This window comes from Macaca thibetana, chromosome 11 (assembly GCF_024542745.1).
Source record: "Macaca thibetana thibetana isolate TM-01 chromosome 11, ASM2454274v1, whole genome shotgun sequence".
Lineage (NCBI taxonomy): Eukaryota > Metazoa > Chordata > Mammalia > Primates > Cercopithecidae > Macaca > Macaca thibetana.
The window spans coordinates 55,974,619-55,987,537 of NC_065588.1; the positions used below are offsets into that span (position 1 = coordinate 55,974,619).

General features: G+C 40.2%; 1 protein-coding gene and 1 pseudogene across 9 annotated transcripts in view; one reads left to right on the forward strand and one right to left on the reverse strand.

The window, feature by feature from the left end:
• Nucleotides 1–1,068: 1,068 nt before the first annotated feature.
• Nucleotides 1,069–1,218, reverse strand: LOC126931955 (uncharacterized; annotated as a pseudogene).
• Nucleotides 1,219–9,694: 8,476 nt separating this feature from the next.
• The window catches only part of SLC16A7 (solute carrier family 16 member 7), a 176,763-nt gene continuing 173,538 nt past the window's right edge, over nt 9,695–12,919 (forward strand). For 6 of the 9 annotated variants that reach the window (XM_050749604.1, XM_050749607.1, XM_050749606.1 and 3 more), the window contains exons 1-2: nt 10,021–10,308; nt 11,221–11,380. The gene's annotated coding sequence lies outside the window, so the exon portion shown is untranslated. Of the gene's footprint in view, nt 9,998–10,020; nt 10,309–10,823; nt 10,939–11,220; nt 11,381–12,919 lie in introns of those variants that run through there. The other 3 variants (XM_050749605.1, XM_050749609.1, XM_050749608.1) reach the window with 3 other exon arrangements.

Here is a 12,919-nt window from a genome sequence, read left to right on the forward strand (position 1 = left end):
TGTTAAATGGGCCTCTGACCAGCAGCCAGGTCATTTGCTACTGCCTATAAGTTTGTATATATCACTGAGGATTTCCACAAAGCCCACATGATATAATAACACACACACACACACATACACACACACACACACACACAATCCAACAGGCTGATTACCACCAACAACATAGGACCCATTGGATTATGTTTCTCAGCAGGGAAGGGTGCTTACATTATAAGGACTTTTCTTCCTCTGAACACCACTGAAAGATGGCAGCTTTTCATGTACCTTAGGGCATGAGCTACAGCAGTATTTGTAGGTTTGAAATATGCTGCCAAAAATGCAAAGAGGTTAATGGACATTATACTTCCTTTTCCAAGGTAGGAGGTGCAAAGTGTAATAATGTGTCTTTATTTTGGAGGGGCTATTCTGACACACCCTGCACTATTGAATCCCTAAAAATTGTGCAGAAGTAGAAGATTTCTAAGCTTCACTACGTTTACCTCCCACTCACAGGAGTGATGTGTGTTTCTAAGAACTCCAGTGTGTTAGGCACCTCTGTCTTAATGGGTCTGATGAATATCATGCTACCTGTGTAATGGGTCAGCGTGATGTTCTGTGAGAGGTCCAGATAGTCAGATCTCTTCATCCTATATCATATGAGAGAAAAGGAAAATCAGGAAATCCTTGAAGAAAAACTCTAAATGTATTGTTACTATTTTTGGTCTATTCCATATGAATGCAAACTGGTTCTCATCTTTCCTTTCTCACTGGCATAGAAAAGTGTGCATTCACCCAGTAATGACTCCATGATATGTACTTGAGGCTGTATTTATATTTATCTGCTTAAATAAAGATACAATTTCTGGCATGGCAGTGGCAATCAGAGCTACTACTTGGTTGAGTTCGTGGTAGTTTATAATTATCTTTCAGAAATTATTCATTTTCTATAGCAGCCAGTTTGTGAATTAGAATATCATTGGACTACCACTCCTTCTTCCTTTAAGGGTGGCACTAATCTCCTGAGAGTCCCCTTTTTCCCCACTAGGTGATATATTTTTTTGTTTATTTTGTTTTGTTTTTGTTCAGTCTCCATAGAGACTGTCAATAATTGCCAATACTGACTATATGACTATATTTCAAGTCTTCATGGCAAGATATTGTGAAAAGATTTCAATTAGCAATAATTGTGCCTCAGATAAACCTCATTGGCTGTGATACTATGCAGCGCACTGTGCAGGGTGACTTAGGTTCAGAGGCTTGGCTTTTCTACTATAATATCTTTTACCACAGAGACCAAGAGTTCAATATGGGGGTTGCTACAACGTTACAGTTGCCAATAACTGCATGTTTGTGTCCCCTCAAAATTCACATGTTGAAACTGTAACTTACAATGTGATGGTATTTGGAGATGGGGCCTTTGGATGGTAATGAGGTTTAGATGAGGTCATGAGGGTGGAATCCTCCTGATGGAATTCCTTTCATAAAAGTAAATAAGAGAGTTACCCCCCTGACATGTGAGGACACAGCAAGATGGCCACCTGTAAACCAGGCAGAGGCTGTCGCCAAGAACCTGCTCATGCTGGCACTTTGATCTTTGACTTCCAGTTTCCAGAACTGTGAAAAATAAATGTTGGTTAAGCCACCCAGCGTATCACATTCTGTTATGGCAGAAGAAGAGATGCAGCAGAAGAAAAAGTCAGAGAAGTTTGAAACATGAGAAGACTCCAGGCTCTGTTGCTTTTTGAAGATGAAGGGGCAATGTGACAAGGAACTCAGGTGGCCTTAAGGAGCTGATAGTTTCCCAGCTGACATCTACCAAGGACATGGGGACCTCAGCCCTACAATTGCAAGGGCCTGAGTGCTCCTGGCAACGTGAAAGAACTTGGAAGATTTTCCCCCAGATTGTGAGACCCAGAGCAAAGGAACCACAAGTCATTCAGAATTTTGACTTACAAAACAGTGAATTCACACATTTGTGTTATTTTAAGCCTCAAGTAACTTCTGAGTCTAGGTTAACTTCTACCTTGTTCTTGCAAGGCTATCTTTCAGTATGCTACATTTTGGAACACAGCTATCATGCTCTGAGAATCTCAAGCCACATAGAGAAGCCATGTTTAGGTGCCCCAATCAGGAGGCCCAAGTGAACCTGGCCTTTCAGTCATTCCTGCCCAAGTATCAGACATGTGATTGAAAAAGCCTCTAGGTGATATTAGAGGCTTGTGTTTTTGTGTTCCAGTATTGTCAGCTGGGGCTTCAGACATTGTAGAGCAGAGACAAGCAACACTCGTTCAGGAAACAAAATCTATGAGCATAACATTATTGTCAATTTATACTCCTTTTTAAAACACACAAATAGTAAGCAGAGCAGAAAGGAAGGAAAAAATCTCTTTCAAATAAAAATAGGAATAATCTATTTATTTTTTTAGGGACAGTGTTTCACTCTGTCATCCATGCTGGGTAGCAGTGGCACGACCATAGCTCACTGCAGCTTCTAACTCCTGGGTTCCAGTGATCATCCTCCCTCAGTCTTCCAAGTAGCTGGGACTACAGGTGCACACCACCACATGAAACTAATGTTTTTTATTTTTTGTAGAGATGGGGTCTTGCTAGGTTGCCCAGGCTTATTCAAAACTCCTGGGTGCAAGGGATCCACCTGCTTTAACCACCCAAAGTATGGGATTATAGCTGTGAGCCACCACACGCAACCAAAAGAGGGAATATTTTCAAAGATCCCATATCTAGAGTGAAAAAAGATAAAATTCTCTCTAGAATAGTTATGAGGAGGAATTTCAGTCTCAGAGTAAAATGGGATTGAATTGCAGAGGAAAATAAATATATTTTTTTAGTGCATTACTTAATAACTGGGTCTGTAACTGCTACGTGATAAATGCTGCTTCTTATAGTTAACCAAAGATAAACATCTAATATTAATGGAATAAGGAATTTATTTAGAGCAATATACCAGTGAAGTGATTAATTTTCTGTAGAAAACTATTTCTAGATTTTGCAATTGTCCAATTTTTCTTTTAAAAAACCATTGAGATGAACTTTTACTATCTTATTTCTGAAGGACTATTTATTTTAGAAATGTGTGTATATGTTATATGTAATAATATCATCTTTTATTTCTATTAAGCTTTACAATTTACAACTCCATTTACATGGAAAATTTAAATGGAAATGTGTCCACTGTTGGGACCTACTTCTCAGAAAAAAAAGATGCCTTTCAAAATATTACTGCTTATTTACAATGCATCTGGTCACCTGAGAGCTCTGAAAGAGATGTAAAGATGAATATTGTTTTCAAAATTGCTAACACATTGTCTATTCTGCAGACCATGGATCAAGGAGTCATTTCAACTTTCAAGTCCTATCAATTAAGAAATATATTTTATAAGGCTATACTGTCACAGATAGTGGCTTCTCTGATGAATATGGGCTAACTAAATTGAAAACCTGGAAATAATTCACCATTCTAGATGCCATTAAGAACATTTATGATTCATAGGAAGAGGTCAAAATAGCAACATTAACAGTAATTTTGAAGAAGTTGATACCAACCCTCATGGATGACTTTTGAGGGGTTCAAGACTTCAGTGGAGGAAGTAACTGCACATGTAGTGGAAACAGCAAGATAACTGGAATTAAAAGTGTAGACTGAAGCTGACTACATTTGATCATTTTATCATAAGAATCTCATGATAAAACTTGCCAACAGATGAAGAGTTGCTTCTTATGGATGAGCAAAGAAAGTGGTTTCTTGAAGTAGAATCTACTCCTGGTGCAGATGCTGTCATTATTGGTGAAATGACAATAAAGGATTTAGAATATTACATAATCTTGGTTGACAAAGCTGCATCAGGGTTTGCGAGGGTTGACTCCAATTTTGAAAGAAGGTCTAGTGATCAAATGCTATCTAACAGCATCACATGCTATAGAGAAATCTTCCTTGAAAGGAAGACTCAATTGATGAGGCAAACTTCATTTTCAGAAATTGCCACAGCCACGGTAAACTTCAGCAACCACCACCCTGATCAGTCAGCAGCTATCAACCTCAAGGCAAGACCTTCCACCAGCAAAAAGATGATGACTCTCTGAAGACTTATATGATGGTTAGCATATTTTAGAAATAAGATAATTTTAATTAAGGTACATATAGTGTTTTCTCAGATATAGGCTATTCCACACTTAACAGATATAGTGTAAACATAACTTTTATATACACTGGAAAACCAAAAAATTCACGTAATTCACTTTATGTCTATATTCACTTTATTCAGGTAGTTTGGAAATGAAAATGCATTATCTCTGAGGTATGCCTGTATAGCAAAATGGCACAAAAATTCCTGCTAGATGGAAAGCAGAAGAAAAGTTCCTGAATGGAAAACAGAATGGCAACTTGGCCTTAACTTTGAGCAATGAAACGAGGCAACAGCAGCTGAAAGCCCAGTTTACTAAGAAACCCTCCTGCAGTTGAGAATGTTTTGCGTGAAACTCTCTTGTGACCTATGAGGTATTATGTTGAGGCAAACAATGACTAACCCTTCAAGGACATTCCAGGTACATGGCAAGTAATACAAATATTAAAAATTAAGCGGGTAAATTTATGGTCACATTTTACAAAGCATCCTAATTAACACTGTTCTCCAAAATCTGAGAAGTAAACATTTATTTTTAGTTTAATAGAAAAAAAGCTACACAAATGTTTTCTTCATTAGTTATGATTATGCATAAATTCTGTGGATCTTTGCACCCTTGAAGTGCTCACAAGTATCGCTGAATTTTAGAAAGCGAAGCTATTAATAATTATTAAGGTCTTAAAGTAAAAACCTATGACTCAGAGAGCTTAAGGAACCCAGCAAAGATCAACTGCACAGAAAAAGGCACTAAGCCTTAGCTTCTTGATAACACATTCAGTCATCATTGATTCATTTCATAAAATGTATTAAGTATTAATACTCATTAGCCACCATTTACAAGATTTCTGCCTGAAAAGTTTACAGTCTGATGATAACTTTTAATTTAAGTTTCTAATCTTATATGCATTCAAAATAATCAGAATATTTACGTGGCGAAGCATCTGTAAAACACCCCGAATCCATTAAGTTTAGTTTATAGATAATAATTGATAACATGTAAATTTAGAAAAATACCCCAACAAATAAGTGTTTTAATATATAATCCATTGAGAGATTTTTGGAGCCAAAAAAGCCATTTTGTTTTAAACCAAAGACCCTTGTGTGCTATTATTTAAAGGCATACCATACAGCAATGTCAATGCAATTGATTCCCCTTTTATATGCTTTATAGAATTGGACTAGATTGTCTTTCCCCAAAATTCTATGGGAGTTTTTCATAGAAGGTATTTCCAAAGTAGCCTATATAGATATACTCAAGATTTAAATCTAGAAGCAGTGGAGATACATTTTTATAGTTTGTATAGTCTGTGAAAGCAGGTTACAGCAATCATATTCACAGCTGCTAGCCAGTTGCAATCTCAGCCACAGTATGTTGCCACTGGAACAGGTATACATTTGTTTTCACCCAAGTTGAGGGAAGCATTGGGACATTTGGTCTTTTGTACTTAGCTATAATGACTCTATTGTGTGTAGTTTATAAACACACACACCCTTACTTTAATCTCACAGTCTTACTCTGAAAATGCTATTATATGAATTTCGGGGTCATGAGACGATATTTTTAGTTTTGACTTAAGAACACATTAGTGCATTTTCAAAAGTTCAGTGTTTCATTGGGGATTTTATGCCATTATGATTTACAATTTTTTTTTTTTTTTGAGATGGAATTTTGCTCTTGTTGCTCAGGCTGGAGTGAGTGGTGCGATCTCAGCTCACTGCAACCTGCGCCTCCTGGATTCAAGTGATTCTTCTGCCTCAGCCTCCCGAAGTAGCTGGGATTACAGGTGCCCACCACCACGCCCGGCTAATTTTTTTGTATTTTTAGTTGAGATGGAGTTTCACCATGTTGGCTAGGCTAGTCTTGAACTTCTTATACATGTCACTTCCACTCATACGCTTTAGAACTACATAGTTGCATGGTCCCAATATAATTGCAAGGAAAGCCAGGAAGTGTGGAGCCATGCAGATCATAAATATTGTGAGCACCAATAGTTTAGGTGATCCACCCGCCTTGGCCTCCCTAAGTACTGGGATTACAACCATGAGTCACTGCGCCTGGCCGATTTACAGTCTTTTTAAGTAATATCTTATATTGGTCAGAATAGGCTAGGTTTTGTTCCCATGACAAATAGAGCCTGAAATTTCTGAGGCTTAAAATAATGGTTTCTTGCTCACACAAAGTACAGTGCAATTCAAGCCGTCTTTCTTTTTCAGCGATTCCATTGTGTAGCTAGTTCATCAGAAACATGGTACTGTGGTAGGGAAAGAGAGTGATGAAGGAGGCACACGGGGTCTTAACTCCCTTTAACAGAAATTACACATGTCACTTCCATTCATACTCTTTTAGAACTACATAGTTGCATTGTCCCAATATAACTGTAAGGAAAGCCAGGAAGTGTGTAGCCATGCAGATCATAGATACTGAGAGCACCAATAGCTTCTACCACATATGTGTTGTCTACAGCCACACTGTCATCTCTTTTCTTCATTCAGCAAACACTACTAATTACCTTTCTCTCTGCAAGGATTTGTGCTACATGATAGATGATTCTGTTACCAGAAAGGGGCCCTGATCCAGACCCCAAGAGAGGGTTCTTGGATTTTATGCAAGAAATAATTTGGGATGAATCTATAAAGTGAAAGCAGGTGTACTAGGAAAGTAAAGGAACAAAAAATGGCTACACCCAAGGCAGAGTAGCAGCATGGGCTGCTCAGCTGCTAACACTTATTATTACCTCTTGATTATATGTTAGCAAGAGATGGATTATTCACGAGTTTTCTGGGAAAGTGGTGGGAACGGAGGGTTCCCAGAACAGAGGGTTTCTCCCCATTTTAGACCTTACAGGGTAACTTCCTGACCTTACCATGGCATTTGTAAACTGTCATGGCACTGGAGGGAATATCTTTTAGCATCCTAATGCATTGTAATTAGCACATAATGAAGAGTGAGGAGGACCAGAGGTCACTTTTGTCTCCATTTTGGTTTTGGTGGGTTTTAGCTGGCTTCTTTACTGCCGGCTGTTTTATCAGCAAGGTCTTTATGACCTGTATCTTGTGCTAACCTCCTACCTTATTCTGTGACTAAGAATGCCTTAATCTCCTGGGAATGCAGCTCAATAAGTCTCAGCCTCATTTTACTCAGGACTTATTCAAGATGGAGTCGCTGTGGTTCAAAAGCCTGTGACAATGCCAGAGATGAATAAAATGTCATCTTTACTTTCAAATAACCTAATATATTGGGGCTACAGAAACAAAAATCATATTATAATATAGTCATATGTGAAGCAGAAAGATAATGCCCCAGATAGAGGCCTAAATCATTTTCTATGGGCAGGATCACAGAGAAAGATGAACTTAACTCTTATTTGTTAACAAGGAATCCTTAAAATGCTGTAGAAGTGATGATATATTTGCTGGGCATTAAAGGAAGAAAAAAGGCTTAGGCAAGTTTGATATGGGAAAGAGGGCGGTGAATGAGAAAAGATGGAAAAATGTGAGAAGATTGTGCACGACTGAGGAATGAAGAAGGGATAAACAACCTAAACCACAAAGATGTGGGTATATAGTAAAAGACACGTGGACTTCATGAGTATATATGTTATGTACGTATTCACAGTTTGCTCATCTGTGGAATATGAGTTGCTAGAATGTTAAGTGTATTGCTATTTGTTTCTCTCACTGTTATTTCAGCTTATGAAAAGAAATCAAGGCAAACATTTTACCAGAGCATTCCAAGTTCTAATCATATGGCTTGTTTTTTCCCTAAATTGTATTTTTTTCCTTCATTTCTTAACAATATTAAACTATAAGTAATAGGATAAATTGGCTGAATTTATTCTTAGCTGATTCTCCCTCCTTTCAGATTCCTTTCTAGTCAAATCAAATTTTACGTAACATACCTAGTTACCACAACAAAGCAATTTAGAAATGAGTTCCCAAATACTAACTCTGTGACAGTAGGTAAATTAGATCCAGAATTTTAATTGTTGAAAAAACAAGACTTAAAAAGAAGGTTATGATATCATGCTATAAGTAGTGATGTCTGGCATTCAGCAATAGGTTAAACAAGCCAAGAACATGGGACTATAAGAAAAAAAACAACAAAAAAGAAAAATCAAAGAGAAGGAAAAGGGAGAATAGGATCGAAATTCAGAAAGCATATGGTCTTCTTCCTCTTCTTTGACAGGAAATAAAAGTGATGAATGAGCAGGAAAAATGTCAATAGCAAACACTCAAGAATATGACCTTGAAATGTGCCTTCATGTTGTTTCTTTGAAATGTTTAACTTTTTTGTAATTAAATGAAGTATTTAGAGTCACTGCTAGACATTCCATCATTATCAAAATGCCTATTATGTCTTACACAAACGTCTATTTAAGCATTTTTAGCTTAAAAATATAAAATCCTTTCTGTAATTTTCTGCCTTTTTTTTCAGTTTCAAATATCATTCTTTCAATAAAATTATCTTCCAATAATTTTGAAGTTATTAATCACCATTATTTATTCACCTTATATTATGCCTACCAGCCACTTCATGTATATTATTTCACTTAAATCTTATGAAATCAACCCAAGATTGATATTACTTTTATTTCATAGCTACAGAAATTGAAATTCAAATTTTGTCCATTACAACAGACTAGCTGCGGCAAAAGACAGTGTGAATTTACCCAAATGACTTAACTATCTTTTTATAAATTTGTAAAATGTGAAGAATCATAGAACACATCTTAAAAGGATTATTGTGAAATCAAGGAGGAGAAAGCTAGTTAAACTGGTAGACAAACTGCAATAGGACTTGTCAAGTCAAAACCTACAATTATTCTTTTGGATAGTTTCTTTTTCTCTAAAGTGGCAATTTAACTTAAAGTTATTAAAGAAACTCAATCTTTGGGGTAGGTTAAACGTTCTCTTCCAGCCCTTCCTCTTTCCAACTTTCCCAAGAAGCATATTTTAGACAGAGGAAGAGACCAAACCAATGACTGCACAATTACCATTATCTCTAGCACTATTCGTTGTCAAATAACTAAATGCTGGTTTGAAGAACTAAATAATTGGAGAAACCAAAAATGAAAGGAATTACTTATAAATGATTTGAAAAAAAAATCCTTATTTTTAATGTCTTTTGGTGCTGTTTTCTATACCCTTCCTCCTATGGTGTCAATTTTATTTTTTTCTGTAAAGTGATTTGGTTAGTGAGTCTAATCTCCAACAGTGCACTACCTCCTTCTCCCAAAAAGGCCTCAGTTGAAAAATGGCTCAACACTTTCACTGCAAGTTCACAGTGAGGATCTCCTATTCTCCCTGCATTCGGCCAGACTCTTCTCTTTTTGCATGCTTTCCTCTCCCATGCATGGGTTACACAACTCTCTGGAATATATAGACAGAGCTACCCCACACCTGACTCCTAGGTCAGGCTACAGAGTACTTCGGATACAGCAAGTCACGACCCATCTGAAACGACAGATCTACCTGCCTTTTGGCTTTCTTCCTTGGTCAAAACTAAAATCCGAAGTGGAGTGCCCCGAGCGATAGAGAAATTGCCTATAGCTTTGACAGCCGCTTGGAGCATGCTCAGTCGGTCTCCAGGCACCGGGAGGCGGCTCCCCCCCACCACCCCCCGGGCCGGCCTCCACCGCAGTCTGTCCGGCCCCCACCCCCGGCGCGCGCTCCTCGGCACCCACAAGGGCGTTCAGCAGCCGCGCCTCCCCTTCCCGCCGCCGCCTCCTTTTCCGCTGGCTGTGGCGGGCGAGGACACGTCAGGGGCCATAAATAAATAAATAATTCCATTCACCCGTTGACAGCAAGGCGAACCGGCTGCGGCTTGCGGGGAACAGAGAGCTGCAGCGCCCACCCTGCGCCAGAGACCAGATAAAGTAAGTACAGCTGGGGAGGGAGGGGGGCGGAGGAGGAGGACGAGGAGGCGGCGCAGGCGAAGAGGAGCGAAAGCCCGCGTCTGCGACCCGAGCTGCCCGCGGAGCCGCACGCGTGTGTGCAAATAATGGCCAGCCTGTGACAAACGTGCCAACGCAGAGTTGGCCAGCGAGCCCTTATATAGACAAAAAACCCCGAAGCGGCCGCGGGAGGAGAGCTCGCGTCAGCCAGTGAGCGCCGACAGCGGCCCGGGAGCTGCTGGCGGTGTGCGGGGTCCCGGGCAAGGAACGCCCCGCGTGCTTTCGGCCAGGAGGTACCCACGCTCTCGGCTTTTACACCTAGACTCAGCGTGGCGCGGTGCACCCCAGTCTCCCTGGCTCACGGGACTCGGAGGGCTGCTTGCGTGCGGCGTGTCTCTAGTGCGCGCCCTGCCAGCATCCGGCCCCCGAACCCCCTAGGGTAGCGTGGCTTCATTGCTGCACAAGGTGGAGGTGGGGGTGGTGAGAGTGTGTGTAGGGAACGTCTTCTCTTTGAGCAGATGATCAGGACAGGAAGAGGCTGCGAGGGGAAGACGAAATACCGGGGGATTGGGGCGTGGGGGTTGTCTTTCTTCATTTTTGGTCCCCAGGAAGGATGGCAGGGGTGGAAGCAGATGGAAAAGTGTATGCGGGCGAGGCCTGAGCCCAGGCAGAAAGGGAGCGCTGACTTGGCAAGGGTTCAGAAGGGCCTGTGCCTGCTGGGCTTCCTGAGCTACTGCACCACACTGGGGGCACTAGGCCCGGTCAGGTGGCGCCACAGGCTGCGAGCCCGCTCACGTGCGAACTGTTTTCCCAACGGATGCTGCATGGCAGCTCCCTTCTCTACCCGCTTTTCTCCTCTACTTCCGCGAAAACGATTGCAGACTGCCTTGGAAAGGGCGGTCGTGCCCAATACCACTTTCCCGGTAGGGCTGAGGAGGGACTTTTGTAGTTCCAATTCCAGGGAAATTAAAATTTTACACACACACTCTCTCTCTCACACACACACACACACACACACACACACACACACACACACACACACACGAGAGACATAGAAGAGGAAATGAGGAGTGGTTTCTCTATAATTGTTTTTTGATTGCCTTTCCCGGAGAAATAAGTAGGACTAGGCTGCGTTGCGTTAGGGCTGGTTAGTGGCATTAGGACAGCTGTTATTTCATGTCCTTCTTCCCTCTTGGGTCCCAAAGGAGACACAGCAGAAGAATAAAATAGCGGGCAGTGATGAAGGTGATGTGAAAAAGACTGGACCAGAGGAAGGAGTGACTACTGGATGCCATTTCCTGTCACCCCATGCTTCATGGCTAACCCCAGTCTGAACTCAGAGGGTTGCCAACTTTCCACAGACAGGTTAGCTTGAATGTGTTGTGTCACTGGAACCACAAGCACTAAGTATGCATTTGGTGGAGTGTGGCTGAAAAATGAGAGTTGGGTGGGGACTGGAGAGGGCAAATGAGGGTTGAGCAAAGTGACTAATATTTAGCCCCGGTGAAGCAATCCTAACTCCAGCTTCTACTTCTAACTGAGCACATTACATTTAAAGCAATCCAAGTGAGGGACTGAATGATCTCAGTGGAAAGGAAAGACTATAACCATAAGAAACTCAGTGTATTGTGTAACAACTTACAAAGTCAGAAACTATTTTTTGTAAATACATCAACAGTTTGCAGTTACATATTACATTTTTTCCCCCAAGGCATGTTTTAATATTAAGTGATCTGAAATTTTAACACCTGTTTCCCAAAGTTCAAATTAGTGTATCCTTCTATAAATGCTCAGTTTATTTCTAGACATTCATTTGCTCTTTGATAATGTCTGGCTTATATTTTTGGCTTTGAGCTCTTTTAAAGGGAAGGAGAGAAACATTACCTAAAGAAACCTCCCTTGTCTAGAGTCATATTCCTGGATCATGGATCTGAAATAAAAGGCATCTCCAGAATTTGATTTTAATTCTGTATTCATTCACCAAACATTTTTGAGACATTCACATGGAAAAAGGGAATTAACTTTAGAACAGATTGGTTCTGCACTTTTGTAAGGTTGAGTAGTTGTTTAACAATCAGGGCTTTACCTTTTTCTTATCTATAAAATGAGATTGGTGGTACCCACTCTGAAATGCTATTGGGAAGAATAAAGTGTGTGGTAAACACCTAGAATTTAGACAGGCTATATTTGAGCTCCTATAATCAGTCTAGACACCCTACCAGGGTTACCAAGATGAATGAGGCTGGAATTCTGTTCTCAAGAAGTTCTCATATAGGCAGTCATCCAGGTTAATCTTTTCTTGTATCCCATTTGCCTTTTAGTCACCCCCTTTTTTTTTTCTCCTCTTGATGGAAGAAACATATATCCCAAATAACTTGAAAGGAACTCCGCAGTTGTAAGAAATGTTGGTAAGATCTGCTAAAAGGCAAATTTGAGAAGAGTGTCTTTTCTCAGGAACCTGTATTCAGCCCGTTTTTTGTTCATTAATAGTGATCCTTAATGAATAAAAACAGGTAATGAAGGATTTTTCTTCATGTTAGGAGGGGAGGATGATCCTTCTCTGAAGACTATCTTTGTCAATGAATTGGTTTCCATCATTTGAGAGAAGAGTTTGAGCTGCAGTTTCTACTACACCTTGGACAAACCAATCCACTCACTCCTAAGAGTATAAAGTAACTGTAGTACATAACGACTATAATGACAACTCTGTAATGCTCACCATATTCCAGGCACTGTGCTACTACTGTCTGATAGCACGTAACAACCCTGTGAGGTAGATCTGTCCATATCCATATTTACAGAACAAATAATTTAGGCCCAGAAAGTTTCATAGCTTATTCAGCTGGTACACCTAGTAAGTGGCTGGGCTGAGACAAGCAATCCATGCGATCTATTTGGCTTTAA